Here is a 12,680-nt window from a genome sequence, read left to right as displayed (position 1 = left end):
ACACCCCCACCTCCTTCTCTCGCCGCCCTTCTTCCTTCAGTTTTTCCCACTTTCCTTATTATCATCTTTTACATGTTTGGCATTCTCTTACCATGAGACTCAACTCTATCCTTATGGGTAGCACTGGTAAGCTACAGCTCTGAACTGCTTTATTTTGTAAAGCAGAGACTTTTACGGGGTTAAGTTTGTTGAGCAACAGATCTACCTAAGATTCTGTTTCACGGTCAACCTTTCACTGTGGGATACCAGCCTCCCACTCCTGAGTCACAGGCTCTCACACACTAGGAGTCACTGAAGCCCTCCGTCCCCAGGTCTGGTGGCTGGGAAACCTGGCAGAGCCGCGGCCCGCGCAGGGCACCTTCAGCTGCGAGGGCGGGACCCGGCCGGGGAGCCAGCCTGAGGGCGCCGGCGCCCACTCAGCGCGGCGCTCCAGGACCTTCTAGGGGCTTCTCGACTTTTCCTCAGTTAGCCGGAATAGGGGGGTGCTCCATCAGCTCCAGTATTCCTCAGCTCTCCTTCTCTGTCAGTTTCTTTATCCTTACCTTCAGCATCAGCCCCCTGCCCACTCCGACCCCGAAGAGGCCCCCACCCCGGCCGTGACCCCGAGGAGCCTCCTCGCTGGGACTCCTGAGGACAGGGTCCTGCGCTGGGTCCCCAGAGAGTCTTCCCCTTTCGCCCACCTCCTGGGCACCCGGGCGAAGGGCAGCGGGGGAGCCCGGGAAGGGGAGCGGGAAGAGGGGACCGGGAAGGGCGCGGGGCCAGGCGGGAGGAGAGGAGCAGAGGCCAGACAGGGGCTCTCGGTTTCCCGGGGTCTGATTGGAGGTTGGCCCGATGAGTCGGAGCTGGGGGCGCGCCCATCTCCGCTGGCTCCTGCGAGAGCCGCCCGCTCGGCCCCTCCCCGGAGCCGCTTTGTCCCGGGTGACGGCGGCGGAGGTTGCGGCGAGCAGCGGGCGGGAGGCAGAGACCCGCCGACCCGCGGAGCCGGAGCCGGAGCCCGGGAGGCGGGGCGCGCCGCGCACGGCCCCACGCCCAGGCCCGCGGGCACCGCGCCCGTCCCCGCGCGCTCTCGGCCCGGCCGCCAGGTGAGCAGCCGCGCCGCGCCCGCAGTCGCCGGCCCCGCCGACCGACCGACCGACCGCCCAGCCGTCGCCTCCTCCTCTGCCGGCGCATCGCGGACGCCCAGCAGGTCGGTTATGTAACGGCGCCGGCCCGCTGGCCCCGGCACCCTGTCCTGTCCTGTCCTGTCCTGTCCTGCCCGGGGCTGCGCGCGGCACCAGGGCCGGGCCGGGGTCGGGGGACCGCGGCGGGGGGCGGCCGAGCGCGGTCGGGGTCGGGGGCTGGGCCGGGTGCGGTGGCCGTGGCGGTGGGGTGGGGGGTGGTCTGCGGATCCAGTGCTCGGCCCGGGTGGCGGCCGTGGGGATCGAGGTCCCTTGACCCCCTCTAGAGGGCGCGGGTCTCTAGGAGCCCCTTCCCCATTCCTCGTGGCCCAAAGGTTCGCCTTTCTAGTAGCAGCAGCAGGTGCATGAATTGGTGGAGCGAGAGTGACGCCTGTGATCTCCGGGACCGAGATTTGGAGAAGGGATGAGGGGAGGTGGTCAGATCGCAGAGAGCGAACGGGAAATCGGAGCCTCTTTTCCCAGCACTTAAAGGAAAGAGCTGGGGAGGGGAAGGTGCTTTGAGGCGCAGCGGGCTGGGAATTGTCCTGCCTGGGATTAGCGGGCTTGGGTCATCTAAAAATAACTTCAAGTTTGAAAAGTGAAATAGAAGGGAGCACAGCGTGCCGAGTTCCTCCTGCCCGTGGGATGCTTCGCTCTAGAAGTCACCGGAGGGAAAACAGGCAAACCCCAGCCGCCTGATCCCTCTCCTGCCTCCCCGTCTCACTGGTTTCCAGGGTGTCTCGGTTTGACTTTTAGTTAATGATTTATTCTCCAAGGCACTGCTGTCTTTCTCTCATCCCAAAGTGAATTACAGCAGAGTACATGCTTTGAATCTTTCTTATTTCCTACATTAGGGTGGAAGTGTTCAGTGGACGTTTAATGAGTCTGCTGCCAAAGCTTATTTTATTTTTTAAGTATCCTTTTAGTAAAAACAAAAGTTTCCGAGCTCCCTTTAACCTATGTCCCACAATTGGAGAGGAAAGATGCTAGAGCATTCCAGTCCACCTTTCTCTCTTCCCTAAGGCAGAATCCCACCTGTCTTGCAGAGGCGAGGCTCTAGGAAAGCTAGTATATTTTTTAATAACACATCTCAATTTTTAACACCTATTACATCAGCACGAAACACAACAAATATATCGCAAGCACAGGGAAACACTTGCTAACTGGCCCGCTCCATTCCAGGAACGCAATGAAGTAGGAAAAGCCTAGATAGAAGCCAGAAAGGATCAAGAAGCAGATAAGCACTGACTGTGGAGCAAGGCAGAGGAGTGAACGAACGTTTGGCTGCTTTTCAGTCTCCACATTGATTTTCTTTAGCCTTAGAGCTATTATCTTAAGTACAATCAGTGTGTTGCATTAGTCTAAAATGTGAGTTGCTCTTTGCTTTCAAATCCACTGCAAACCAAATCAGCATTTATTGAGCACCTACTACTTGAGGCCCGTTCCTAGCATTTTATGAGGGAACATGACCTCAACTAAAGTTAGAAGATTGCAAGAGCTTTCAGAATGCCTTGTTTGCAGCTGCTGCAGAACCAAAGGAAGTCTGGGAGGAGGTGGCCCTCTCTCCAGCGAGGAAGGGTTAACAAGCATAAGTGGGAACTTGAGAGTTCTGTCATTTGCAAGTACACATCACACTTTTTAAAAAACTACTTGCATAATCATTGGCATTAGTCGTATATATTATAGAAATTAGCTTTATTGAGATCAACTTTGCTAGTTTGCTGAGGTCTCATTTTCCCATTCCTTTTATTTTCTGTGCCATCCACTCAGTTTATTCAGCAGTTAATTTACGTATCTACTGTGTGCTATGTAGTCCCTGTGTGTGTGTGTGTGTGTATGTGTGCATGCGGGCACAGGCTCAGTCATATCCGACTCTTTGCAACCCCATGGACTGTAGCCTGCTAGGCTTCTCTGTCCATGGGGTTTTACAGGTAAGAATACTGGAGTGAGTTGCCATTTCCTACCCCAGGGAATCTTCTCCCTCCCACCCCCACCCCACCCCACCCCACCCCACACCCAAACCCACAGGGATTGAACTCCCGTCTCCTGTGTCTGTTTCATTGGCAGGCAGATTCTTCACCACTGTGCCACCTGGGAAGCCCATGTGCAAGTGGCTAAAAGAATGAGGCTTTTCTTTCAGAAATCAATCTAGCAGACAGGATAAGAAAATAAGTGATCATCATGGTGAGTGTTTAGTGGAGATAGGAACAAGCTCAGTGAGAGTCCAGGAAAGAAAGGGTGCCGGGAGTCTGGAAGAGCTTGCAGAGAAGTTCATGTTCGGACCGGATCTCGGTAGAGAAGGAGCTAGGTGTTCCACGTTGAAGGAAAGGTCACATTCAAAGAACTGGTAGGTGTTCTGCAGTGAAGAGGTGGCAGAAGTGTTTGGGAGGAGGTGTTTTGGTGAGCCTGGGCTATGAATATACCTTGCAGAGGAGGAGAAGCCATGCAGCTTTTATGGGAGAAATGATTTGATCTAATTTGTCTTGCAAAAGTGACTTCGGAGGTGGCAAGTAGGTGGGGTTGCAAAGAAGAATGAGCTCAGATTTCAGACCATTGGAGCAGTCCAGACAAAATAAAATAAGTACAATTAGTTGTGCCTGAACAAGGTAGAATGGGAACAGAGAAGAGAGAACTATAAAAAGCCATTTCAGAGGGAGACAATCACTGGCTTTAGGTCACCAAGTGGCTGGTGATGGGGAAGGAGAAGCTTAGATGTTTAGATGGATGGTCAGACTTTTCATTGAGATGGGAAGTCAAGGAGAAAGATTAAGTTTGAGAAATATGTGAAATTTTAACTGAAACTTTTCCTCTAAGATTATGAACAAGACAAGGATGCCCACTCTTGCCCCTTTTCTTTCGTACAGTACTGGAAGTTCCAGTCAGAGCAGTTAGGCAAGGGAAAAAAGGCATTCAAATCAGAAAAGAACTGAAAGTGTTTCTGCTTGCAAATTACTTGACATTACATGTTGAAAACCCTAAAGATTCTACTAAAAAAACTGTTAGAACTAATAAGCAGATTCAGTAAAGTTGCAGGATATAAAATCAATGCACAGATATCAGTTGCATTTGTATATACTAAAGTAATGAACTATCAGAATGAGAAATTAAGAAAGCAATCCCATTTTATAATTGCATCCAAAAAATAAAATGCCTGGGCATAAATTTAATCAAGGAGGTGAAAGACACGTTCCCTGAAAAATATAAGACAATAATGAAAGAAGCTGAGGAAGACACAAGTCAGTGTTGATGAGGATGTGGAGAAAAGGGAACCCTGGGGCACCTGTTGGTGGGAATGTAAATTGGTGCAGCCATTATGGAAAACAGTCCTCAAAAAATTAAAAATAGAACTACCATATTATCCAGCAATCCCATTTTGGGTTATTCATGCAAAGAAAATGAAAATAGTAACTTGTAAAGATAGCTGTACTTCCATGTTCTTGACAGCATTATTTATATGAACCAAGATATGGAAACAACTTAAATACCTGTTGATGGATGAGTGGATGAGGAAAATGTGGGGTATATATATATATGTGTATATATATATATATATATATATATATATGTTGTAATGATTTAGTATATTGAAATGACTTAGTGTACATATATATATATATATATGTATATATACACACACACAGTGGAATATTACTCAGACATAAAAAAGATACCCTGCCATTTGCAACAACATGGGTTCACCTTGAGGGCATTGTTAGTGCATGAGGGCCAAGTAGATAAGTCAGAGAAAGTTAAGTACTGTATGATCCCATATATAGAGTTTGAAAAAAACCAAACTCATGAAAAATACAGAGAATAGATCATTGGTCGCCAGAGGTAGAGGACGGAGGATGGGCAGAATGGGTGCAGGTAGTCAAAAGGTACAAACTTCTGGTTAAAAGATCCACATGTTCTGGGAGTATAATGTACAGCATGGCGACTATAGTTAACAATACCGTATTGTATATTTGAAAGTTGCTAAGAAAGAAAATTCTCCAAGCCAGACTTCAGCAATACGTGAACCGTGAACTTCCAGATGCTCAAGCTGGTTTTAGAAAAGGCAGAGGAAGCAGAGATCAAATTGCCAACATCCGCTGGATCATGGAAAAAGCAAGAGAATTCCAGAAAAACATCTATTTCTGCTTTATTGACTATGCCAAAGCCTTTGACTGTGTGGATCACAATAAACTGTGGAAAATTCTGAAAGAGATGGAAATACCAGACCACCTGACCTGCCTCTTGAGAAACCTGTATGCAGGTCAGGAAGCAACAGTTAGAACTGGACATGGAACAACAGACTGGTTCCAAATAGGAAAAGGATTACGTCAAGGCTGTATATTGTCACCCTGCATATTTAACTTATATGCAGAGTACATCATGAGAAACGCTGGGCTTGAAGAAGCACAAGCTGGAATCAAGATTGCCGGGAGAAATATCAATAACCTCAGATATGCAGATGACACCATCCTTATGGCAGAAAGTGAAGAAGAACTAAAAAACCTCTTGATGAAAGTGAAAGAGGAGAGTGAAAAAGTTGGCTTAAAGCTCAGTGTTCAGAAAACGAAGATCATGGCATCCGGTCCCATCACTTCATGGGAAATAGATGGGGAAACAGTGGAAACAGTGGCAGACTTTATTTTTGGGGGCTCCCAAATCACTGGAGATGGTGATTGCAGCCATGAAATTAAAAGACGCTTACTCCTTGGAAGGAAAGTTATGAACAACCTGGATAGCATATTGAAAAGCAGAGACATTACTTTGCCAACAAAGGTCCGTCTAGTCAAGGCTATGGTTTTTCCAGTGGCCATGTATGGATGTGAGAGTTGGACTGTGAAGAAGGCTGAGTGCCGAAGAATTGATGCTTTTGAACTGTGGTGTTGGAGAAGACTCTTGAGAGTCCCTTGGACTGCAAGGAGATCCAACCAGTCCGTTCTGAAGGAGATCAGCCCTGGGATTTCTTTGGAAGGAATGATGCTAAAGCTGAAACTCCAGTACTTTGGCCACCTCACGCGAAGAGTTGACTCATTGGAAAAGACTCTGATGCTGGGAGGGATTGGGGGCAGGAGGAGAAGGGGACGACAAAGGATGAGATGGCTGGATGGCATCACTGACTCGATGGACGTGAGTCTGAGTGAACTCCGGGAGTTGGTGATGGACAGGGAGGCCTGGCGTGCTGCGATTCATGGGGTTGCAAAGAGTTGGACACTACTGAACGACTGAACTGAAGAAAGTAGATCTTAAAAGTTCTCATTATAAGGAAAAAAAATTATTCCTATGTAAGGTGATGGATTGGAGAAGGCAATGGCACCCCACTACAGTACTCTTGTCTGGAAAATCCCACGGACGGAGGAGCCTGGAAGGCTGCAGTCCATGGGGTCGCTGAGGGTCAGACACAACTGAGTGACTTCACTTTCACTTTTCACTTTCATGCACTGGAGAAGGAAATGGCAACCTACTCCAGTGTTCTTGCCTGGAGAATCCCAGGGACGGGGGAGCCTGGTGGGCTGCCGTCTCTGGGGTTGCACAGAGTCGGACATGACTGAAGTGATTTAACAGCAGTAGCAGCAAGGTGATGGATGTCAACTAAACTTATTGTGGTGATTATTTCACAATATATACATATATCAAATCATTTGGTATATACCTAAAACTAATACAATGTGTTATGTTAATTATATCTCGATAAAACTGGTAGAAGAAAGGAAGTACAGTTGATCCTTGAACAATGCAAATTCGAACTGTAATTAGAGATCACAAAATGTAGAACCAAAAGATCTGGGGTTGGAGTCCCAACTCTGTCCAAACCATTTCAGCTTCCTGCCCTTGAGCGAGTCATTTATCAGTTCCTTTGTTTTTGAGGCAGATATAGCAGTACTCAGATTTTCCACCTGGAGGTGGGTGAGTGGGGCAGCCTAAACCCCTGCGTTGTACAGAGGTCAACTGTAAACGAGAAAGAGTGATTTTGAGAAGGGTGGGGGATTTTAATTCTGAATATACAAATAAAAATACTCTGGCAGGCAGTTTTATTTTCAGAGTTAGTTTCTTCATTCCTGGTGCTAACTTCCACTCATCCAGCTTACCTTCATCCCTAAGACTGGCTGTGCTGTGCTAAATAGCTTCAGTCGTGTCCAATTCTGTGCGACCCCATAGATGGCAGCCCACCAGGCTCCTCTGTCCCTGGGATTCTCCAGGCAAGAACACTGGTGTGGGTTGCCATTTCCTTCCCCAATGCATGAAAGTGAAAGTTGAAAGTGAAGTCGCTCAGTCGTGTCCAACTCTTTGGGACCCCATGGACTGTAGCCCACCAGGCTCCTCCGTCCATGGATTTTCCAGGCAAGAGTACTGGAGTGGGTGCCATTTCCTTCTCTAGGACTGGCTAGTGCTGTCTTTGGAGAAGAGGAAGATGAATTTGATAGCAGGAAGTTTTGCCACCTTCTTACGCCAGAATGAAAGTATTAGCTGTCAATTATCTGAAATTCCCAGGTGGTGCTAGTGGTAAAGAACCTGCCTGTCAATGCAGGAGACGTAAGAGATGTGGATTGGATCCCTGGGTTGGGAAGAGTCCCTGGAGGAGGGCATGGTAACTCACTCCAGTATTCTTGCTTGGAGAAGATCATGGACAGAGGAGCCTGGTGGGCTCCAGTCCTGGTGGCTACAGTCCATAGGATCACAGAGTCAGACATGATTGAAATGACTTAGCATGCACTCATCTGAAATTATCTGTAGTGGTGATAAGAGTAATAATTTTAACGATAGTAATAATATCTAACATTTATTCAGAGCTTACAAATGCCAAGCACAAAGAAGGTGGAGCTCCACATGGATTATCATGTTTGATCCTCATGGTAACCTTATGAGGCAGACACTATTGTGATTCTCATATGATGGATAAGGAACCCAAGGCAGAGAGAGGGTACCTTATCTAGGTTACACAGTTAGTGAGACGGGCACCCAGAGTTCAAGCTTGGGCAGTCTGAATAGCCAGTCTGAATTAATAGTATTGAACTCATTCCTCTTTAGCCTACAATGTATATTTTTACCCCATGTTTGAATGTTTGTGACTGATGCCACAAAAGAGAACAGGACTGAGTGAGAAGTTCTGGCTCTCATCTGGGCCTGGCATCTAATTTGTGGGGTGACCTCTGCAAAGTCCCATCCCCTCTCAAGCTTTAGTTTGTTAAATCTGTGTAGTCATGGGGGAAGAGGTTGACCAGATGATCTCTAAAGAGTCTAAGTATTCTGAAGTTCTGCCATCTTGTCTCAGATTTATACTATTAGAGTTGTAGATTTGGGTTAAGATCATGCTCGCCTGGTCCCTTTCAGAATAGAAACAGGACCTATTCCTCTTCTAAGAGGATGAACTCTAAGTGATGGCCTGTTCATAACAGCCTGATGGGAACTGTAGTGTCCATAATGCCAGAGCTGATGGGGGCGTCTGAGGTTGGGAGAACCCAGTTCAGGCAGGAGAAACCCAGACCGGCACTGAAGTGGAGGAATCGCCGTCGTCACTGGCCAGTTTATTTGAGATATGTCACTTAAATTCTGTGAGATTCCATTTCCTTATCTCTGAATAATGCGGGCAAGGAATACATGTGTTGTAAGGGTGTTTGTTGTAAGGAGTGAAACAGGCTATGTGGAGCAGACACTGCACACGAGTCTGTCCAACTGAAGCTGCTCAGTGAGTTGCGGGAGGGGGGCGTTCCTTACACCTCACTTCCAGGATAACAAATGTGCAGAAAAGGGAGGTAGAGTGTTTCCAGAGATAAGCTCATCTTACTTTGCAGTTTAACTGGAGGAGGAAATGGCAGCCCACTCCAGTATTCTTGCCTGAAAAATCCCATGGACAGAGGAGCCTGGTGGGCTACAGTCCATGGGGTTGCAAAGAGTTGGACACAACTGAACATGTACTTCACAGTTTTGCTAAGGGCCACCTCTTAGTGATCATCATTTATTTCTCTCTCTCTTAGAAAGTAATAATATATATATATATATATCTCATTACTATTGGGACTATGGAAACACAGGGAGCATTAAATACCTTTCAAAACATGGATCTCAAGTTCATTGATAAATTACTCTCTTAGATATGAAATGTCAGCATTCCACAACACAAAGTTTTAAACTCTTCCTTTGTCAGATAAATGGGCCAAAATTGCTGTGAAGAAATAGTATTGCTTAGGGTTAGTGACCCTGGATTCCACAGTTGTGGCACCACATGTACAGGAGGCAGAGTGACTTCCTCCTCAGTGAATGTCTGTGCACATGTGGTGCTTTTGAGAAGCTTCATGAAGAATTTTCTGTCTTTGCTTTAAAAAATGTTCACTGTCTTGGAGCTTTTATGATACAAACGGCCAGGTGTCATGCTGTGGGTAAAATTAATTAAGCGAGTTGAGGATTCTTTTCAAAAGGGAGAAGCAGCCTTAGACTCAACTGAAGCTGTTCTGAAGTCCCTTAAAGCATATATGTGTGATTATGAATGGTACTTTCTAGAAGTTAAAGACAAGTTTCCAAAGATGGCTCAAACTTCTGGCAGTTCAGAATGCCCATGGAAAGTGTTTTCTATAGTCAGGATGGGAAGGGACTTAATTTTCATGTCTGGTTTCCCCATCTCCACTCACTTTGAAGCAGGGATGAAACAAGGAGAATCCTGAGCTTTGGAATGTACGCAGAAGAAGATGCTAGAATGGTAGCTGTTGAACAAAAGACTTCTGTAGTTTGAGAGCTGTATCCTAGTTTCTACTACTGTTGTCTGAATTCTTTGTGGGAGTCACTATTTTATTGTCTCACGTGATTGAGATATGCCCGATACTAAATACTGTAAGTTCTGTGAGGAGGAGCATGCTTTAATACTCCGCTTAGGGTGTTAGGAATAGAGTATAAAAAGCGTGGACTTGGCATGAAACAGCCTGACTTCCCAGCCTAGTGCTGTCACTTCCCAGCTATGTAACCTTGAGCTTCCCATTGACCTAACAATCACAGGAGTTGGCATTTGCTGAATGCTGCTCCTGTTCCAAACACGATTCTAAGCGGGCTGCATACATTATCTTATTTAATCCTTACAACGACTCCCCCACGTGGGTATTATCATCACTATTTACAGAGGAGCATGCTTGGAGGATCAGGGGCCATAAGCCACTCAGCCCTCGGACTCTGAGTTGCAATTTTCTTATCGGTACAATTAGGAAAATAATCCTTGATCTCCCAGGCTCACAGAGCTGTGAGGGTGAAATGCTATGAGGCTTCGAAGGTGCACTGAGACGGAGTTCTCTGCACCATTGTTAAGGGTGATTGTCACAGTAGGGACCACCTAAGAGCTCAGATACAGTTGGGCCTGATGTATTAATAGCACCAGGTCTGTAAGAGGAAGGAAGTTCACTCTCTATAAAATGCTTTTATAGAATGCATTTTGCTTATTTTTAGATTGTATTTATTTTTAAAATTGAAATATAGGTGATTTATAATGTGTTAGTTTCAGATGTGCTTCAACGTGATTCAGTTATACATATATATTTGTGTATATATATATTTTTTGTTTTTTGTTTCAGATTGTTTTTCCCTATAGGTTATTACAAAATAGTTTTCTCTTTCTATAAATGGCTTTATTGAGATATAATTCATATACATACATTCACTCATTTAACATGTACAAGTCAATGTTTTTAGTATATTTACAAGTTATACAGTCACCACTGTAATCTAATTTTAGAGCATTTTCACCCTCTCAAGAAGAAACCCTGTACCCATTAGAGTGATTCCTCATCTCTTTTTATCCCAAGACAAGCACTAATTCATTTTCTGTAACTCCATATTTTCCCATTCTGAACATTTCATATAAATTCCATTTCATCTATATTCTAGAGTCATACAGTATATGGTCCTTTGTGACTGGGCTGTCTTTTTTTTTTTTACTTTTTATTTTATATTGGAGTAGAGCTGGTTAACAATGTTGTGACAGTTTCGGGTAGACAGTGAAGGGACTCAGCCATGATATATTAATACATGTATCCTTTTTCCTCCAAACTCCCCTCCCAGCCAGGTTGCCACCTAACATTGAGCAGAGTCCCCTGTGCTATACAGTAGGTCCTTGTTATCTGTTTGATATATAATAATATGTATATATTATTCCCAAACTCCTAATTACTCTGCCCTTCCCCCTGTGGTAACCATAAGTTTGTTTTCTGTGTCTGTGAGTCTGTTCCGTTTTGTACATAAGTTCATTTGTATGTAAGTGACATCATATGATATTTTTCTTAGAATGTGTTAAGAAAACTGCACTTCCTTCCCCTAGGCTTTGGTAGTTTTATTATGAGGCCGTATCTTTCAAGGGTAACTGGCTTGTTGTCAGTACCAAGACTCAACCAGGCTGGACCAGGAGAAGGCTGATCAGGCCGTGGAACTGAGTCCTGCTGGTGAAGGGGGCGTGGAGACCATGGTTCACAGAGAGACAAGACTGCCAGAGGGGCGTCTATATAAACAAGGAAGGCTGAAAGTCAAAGACAAGGTCGAGGGAGGCATGGGCATGCTGTGGAGGGCAGAAAGTCATCACCGGGTTTACATCAAGTTTACGTCAAGTGTGAGTGACAAGTGGTACTTGGCATCTGCTCTAAAAAGCTAGAGATATTTCCCAGTATCTGCTGGAGTCTGTCCACTCAGAGGAAAACCAGGGACCCTCTGCTTTGAGTGTTCAAAGTATTCCTTTTTGTTAGATGTGTGTGTGTGTGTGTGTGTGTGTGTGTGTATGCTCAGTCATGTGTGACTCTTTGCAGCCCCATGGACTGAAGCCTTCCAGGCTTCTCTGCCCATGGAATTTCCCAGGCAAGAATACTGGAGTGCGATGCAATTTCCTGGCTCCAAGGGATCTTCCCAACCCAGAGATCAGACCCACATCTCTTGAATCTCCTGCATCTGCAGGCAGATTCTTTACCACTGTGCCACCTGGGAAGCCCCTCAGACATATGTACTTTCTATAAAATTCTCGGAAGACATAGAATGGTATCAGTTCAGTTCAGTTCAGTCGCTCAATCGTGACTCTTTGTGACCCCATGAACCACAGCACGCCAGGCCTCCCTGTCCATCACCAACTGCCAGAGTCTACCCAGACCCATGTCCATTGAGTTGGTGATGCCATACAACCATCTCGTCCTCTGTCGTCCCCTTCTCCTCCTGCCCTCAATTGTTCCCAGCATCAGAGTCTTTTCCAGTGAGTCAGCTCTTCGCATCAGGTGGCCAAAATATTGGAGTTTCAGCTTCAACATCAATCCTTCCAATGAACACCCAGGACTGATCTCCTTTAGGATGGACTGGTTGGATCTCCTTGCAGTCCAGGGGACTCTCAAGAGTCTTCCCCAACACCAGAGTTCAAAAGCGTCAATTCTTCAGCACTCAACTTTCTTTATAGTCCAACTCTCACATCCATACATGACTACTGGAAAAACCATAGCCTTGACTAGACAGACCTTTATGGACAAGGTAATGTCTATACTTTTTAATATGCTGTCTAGGTTGGTCATAACTTTCCTTCCAAGG

The 12,680-nt window shown here is 46.0% G+C and overlaps 1 protein-coding gene across 1 annotated transcript in view; it reads left to right on the top strand.

Moving 5' to 3' along the window:
- The first annotated feature begins 1,055 nt into the window (after positions 1-1,055).
- Positions 1,056-12,680, top strand: part of RCAN2 (regulator of calcineurin 2) — a 279,170-nt gene continuing 267,545 nt past the window's right edge. The window contains exon 1 of the mRNA XM_070778067.1: positions 1,056-1,186. The gene's annotated coding sequence lies outside the window, so the exon portion shown is untranslated. The remainder of the gene's footprint in view (positions 1,187-12,680) is intronic.

Source organism: Bos indicus, chromosome 23 (genome assembly GCF_029378745.1).
Source record: "Bos indicus isolate NIAB-ARS_2022 breed Sahiwal x Tharparkar chromosome 23, NIAB-ARS_B.indTharparkar_mat_pri_1.0, whole genome shotgun sequence".
In the NCBI taxonomy this organism is placed as follows: Eukaryota; Metazoa; Chordata; class Mammalia; order Artiodactyla; family Bovidae; genus Bos; species Bos indicus.
Note: the sequence above shows the minus strand (reverse complement) of the source record. Positions and strands in the feature narration are given on the sequence as shown.